General features: G+C 44.2%; 1 protein-coding gene across 3 annotated transcripts in view; it reads right to left on the bottom strand.

Moving 5' to 3' along the window:
• The window catches only part of TBKBP1 (TBK1 binding protein 1), an 86,365-nt gene extending 85,271 nt beyond the window's left edge, over window positions 1-1,094 (bottom strand). For 2 of the 3 annotated variants that reach the window (XM_042477177.1, XM_042477179.1), the window contains exon 1: window positions 608-1,094. The gene's annotated coding sequence lies outside the window, so the exon portion shown is untranslated. The remainder of the gene's footprint in view (window positions 1-607) is intronic. The other variant, XM_042477180.1, reaches the window with a different exon arrangement.
• Between the last annotated feature and the right edge of the window lie 3,324 nt (window positions 1,095-4,418).

Genomic DNA, 4,418 nt, shown 5'->3' with positions numbered 1-4,418 from the left:
AACTGAAGGCATATATGCAATTTGGGGGGCTGGGGGTTGCAAGAGATATGGGGAGTTTGCTGAGGATGCCACAGACCCAGGGAGGAGGAATTCAGGATGAGAGTCCTGATACGATTTTTCTTTTTTCCCTAGTTTGATGGTGTCAGCTTGGATGGAGATCAGAGGCAAGGCAGCTGATACAAATGGGGAGGAAAGAGAGGGGGGGGGGGGGGGGATGAATAAAGGTCCAGGGGGGGGGGGGGGGGGGTTACACATCAGATGGGAGGAGGGAAGAGATCACCCAAATAAACATGATGCACAGCCCAGGGAAAGGGGGAGGCTTGGGAGCCCTCTTAACTCTCTTCACCCCCCCCAGGGCCAGGCTTTGGGCCAAGGCCAAGGAGGACACCCAGCTGGATACCTCCACAATGCCCCCCCAAAGCATGGGGGGCCGATCCCCTTCCTCCACCCGGGATCAGCTTCCCCATCAGGGTGCATTCCTGGAGTACCAACCCCATGATCTCCCCAGATCCCTTAGGCAAGCATCTGATCCCTTCTCCCTCCCTCTCCCTTAGCCATTCCTTATTTTTTTAACGGGGGGGGGGGGATTTTATCAGGTTGGACTTACCTCACCTCCCAGCTGGGTTGAGCTCCATCGTCCATCCTGAGCAAGCAAGGCAGGAGAAGGGAGGAAGGAGGGAAGAAAGGAAAGAAGGGGCTTCTTTGGGGAGGCGCTTATGGGGGGAGGTTGGCTTCACTGGCTTCTTTTCTCCCCCCTCTTGTTCTTTTGTTGCTTCTCCAGCTTTTCCCCCTTCCTTTTCAGCCCGATCCCCAGTAGATCTCCAGGGGATCCCTCTCTCTTCTTCTCCCCCCCCTTCTCCTTCCTCCTTTCCTTTCTCTCCTTCCTTCCTTCCTTCTTTCTTTCCTCCTCCTCCTTCAGGCTCACACCATCAAGGGGGCTGGCAAAAGCCACAACGCCTCCCACGTGTTGTGGCATCACCTTTGGGGGCCCTCAAGGGGCCCTGCCACACCTCCATCACCACTGCCCTGATGCCCCCCCCCCCCAGGAAAGGCCAAAGGATGAGGGTGGCACTAATGCCAAGAGAAGAAATGTGTTACAGTCTTCCTCTGCTGCTGGCTGGCCTGCTGTTCTGCCTCTCTCTTGTTCTCCTTCCTGCTTTCCTTTTTCCTTTTGCTCTGCCAGCTCTCCAGTTTCCTGCTCCCGGTCACACATCTCTCTAGGGCTGCGTCCACACTGGAGAAATAACCCGGTTTTGCACCGCTTTACAGTCGGCCCTCTTCACACATTTTTTTATCCATTGATTTATCTAGTTCAAATTTGCAGATGACACCAAATTAGGACAAATAGCTAATACTCCCAGAGGATGAGATCAAAATTCAAATTGACCTTAATAGATTAGAAAGCTGAGCCAAAGCTAATAAAATTAATTTCAACACAGAGAAACATAAGGTACTGCACTTAGGGCAAAAAAATGAAATGCATAGATGTAGGATGGGGGACACCTGGCTGTATGAAACTACATGTGAAAGGGATCTAGGAGTCCTAACAGACCACAAGTTGAACATGAGTCAACAGTGTGATGCGGCAGCTAAAAAGGCCAATGCGATTCTAGGCTGCTTCAATAGAAGTATAGTGTCTAGATCAAGGGAACTAATAGTACCACTCTAATTCTGCCTTGGTCAGGCCTCACCTAGAATATTGGGTCCAGTCCTGGGCACAGGATGTTGACAAGCTGAAGCATGTCCTAAGGAGGGCCACCAAAATGGTGAAGGGTCTGGAAAGCATGCCCTACAAGTAGAGACTTAGGGAGCTGGATGTATTCAGCCTGGAGAAGAGACGGTTAAGGGGTGATATGATAGCCTTGTTTAAATATTTGAAGGGATGTCATATTGAGGATGGAGTAAGCTTTTTTTTCTGCTGCTCCAGAGACTAGGACACAGAACAGTGGATGCAAGCTATAGCAAAAGAGATTCCACCTCAACATTAGGAGGAACTTCCTGACATAAGGGCTGTTCAACAGTGGAACACACTTCCTCGGAGTGTAGTGGAGTCTCCTTCCTTGGAAGTCTTTAAACAGAGGCTGCATGGCCATCTGTTGGGGGTGCTTTGAGTTCTTGCATGGCAGGGGGTTGGACTGGATGGCCCTTGCGGTCTCTTCCAACTCTATGATTCTATAATTCTATGAACTGCCATGACTCCATGCTATGGAATCCTTGCTTTGTTGTTTGTTGTGGCACAGGAGCTCTCTGACAGAGAAGGCTAAAGATCTCAAAAAATTACAAATCCCAGAACTACATAGCATTGAGCCACAGCAATTAAAGCGGTGTCAAACTGCACACCACAACTTGACAAAATCTCCTCTAATCCTCTACCCTACTCCAGCTCCTAGCTCTTACACCTCAGATGGATTTGTGGGGTTGGATTCACAATCTGCTTTCTCCAAATGGAACAGAATTATACACAGTTCTAGAGAAACTCTTTTCTTCTTAAGACCACAGTCCATTTAATAGGGCCTCGGGCACAATAGGTAGCCTTTTGGGGGGCTGGGGGGCTGTCATGAGGAAGAGGTGAGAAAGTCTGTTTCGGTCAATCTGGTTGTACATACTAAACTCTGAATCCAACCCACTGAACTTAGAAAGGGAAAACAACTATTGAAGTAATACATTTAAAAACTTGATTCAAATGCATCATCAGTACATCAAGATGTTTCAAAGGAAACAGTCAAACTTTTCTTGTAAATATACAGTAGAAGCCTCTATGACACACAGCATATAAAACATACATTACATTCAGTCATGACAAGTTATTATCACTTGCATTAAAGTGTCCAAAATTCACGTCAGAATGTAAAGGATAGTCTTATTTTGGAAGCATGCAAAATATATATTGATTTCTGCTCCTATCACTATTTAAAAATACCTCCCATATATGTGTCCAATAAAACCTATACAAATAAAGAGAAAATTATGTCAGAAAAACTACTATGGCATATAATTGATAGATAAGAGGATAACTCCAAGTCCACTGTTATTATTTTATGAAGAATGGCATGCCCATTCGAAACCGGAATATTGTTATTCAAAAAAACAGATACCTTTTCTTTATGTATAAATCTGAAAGTAGCCCCCTACAAAGTCATCTATATTCAGTACTCGGTGCCACAAAGATTAAACAGAATGTATCAAGTAAGCATATGAGTAATTTATTGTAAAGACAGAGGCCTCCATGACACACAGCATAATAAAATATACATTATACTGTATTACAATCATCACGTGTTCATACCATGAAGAGGGAAGGAAGGGCAAATGGAAGAAACAACACAGAGACATTACATCGTCGTCATCATTATCATCATCATCAGTACCACCACCACTGCTGCTGCTCATCCTTTAAAAATCTTGTTTCAAAATCCAAAGTTTAAAAGCTTTTAAATGTATATATTTGCCTGCAATGGCCACCTACCCTGTTTCCCCGAAAATAAGACATACCTATAAAATAAGCAGGAAAGGAGCGGAAAGATTGGGGCCAATGGTTCTAAAGCAAATGGAGTCGTAAGAAATTCAGGATGGAATTTCAGGTTTGGAGAGTTATGACAATTTTCCAGAAGAATACGACTTAATTATATTTGAATAAATGTAGATTGTTGTACTATACTTAATACAAGTATAAGACATCCGCTGAAAATAAGCCATAGTGTGTCTTTTTGAGGAAAAAGAAATATAAGACAGTGTCTTATTTTCGGGGAAACACGGGCCTGTTACAGACTGCCAAAATAAAGCTGCTTCCGGTCTCTTTGGAGGTATACTATTTAAATGATGCATGCATCCTAAGAATCCGGAAGCTGCACCAAAGCTGCACTCCAGTGCTTAGGAATGGAGTGTGGCTTTGGCGCGACCTCTGGACTCTTAGGACCCATGCATCATTTAAATAGCATACCTCCAAAGAGACCCAAAGCAGCTTTATTTTGGCAGTCTGTAACAGGCCAAAGTATCAGAAATGCTGTCGTTTAGGTGTTGTTTATTTCCTGGTAGTCCTGCCTATGCAATTAGGCAAAGTCAAATAGCTACCTGAAGTGTCAGTTGTTGAGCAGAGGCAAGAAGTTTATTTATTTGATTTATATGTCACTTTTCTCCAAATGGGGACTCAAATCAGCTTTCAATTACAAATTAAAATAGAGCATGTAAAACAATATGGAGTACAAAAGTTTAAAAAGCAGTAAACCAGACACTGAATTAAAACACTACTTTTAAAGCACTAAAAATCCACATGACATTATATATGATGAGGAAAGTATTGTGTTTGTCGCACAACAACATGTCTGATGGCCCATAAGCCAGGCTACTGCCTTCTGATGGGAGTGGTTATCCTCCTGCCAATGTTGAAGGAAGATTCAACTGTCACCGTAGTTGGCTTC

The sequence above is a fragment of the Sceloporus undulatus genome, chromosome 6 (genome assembly GCF_019175285.1).
Source record: "Sceloporus undulatus isolate JIND9_A2432 ecotype Alabama chromosome 6, SceUnd_v1.1, whole genome shotgun sequence".
NCBI lineage: Eukaryota > Metazoa > Chordata > Lepidosauria > Squamata > Phrynosomatidae > Sceloporus > Sceloporus undulatus.
This window is presented reverse-complemented; position numbering and strand designations above follow the sequence as displayed.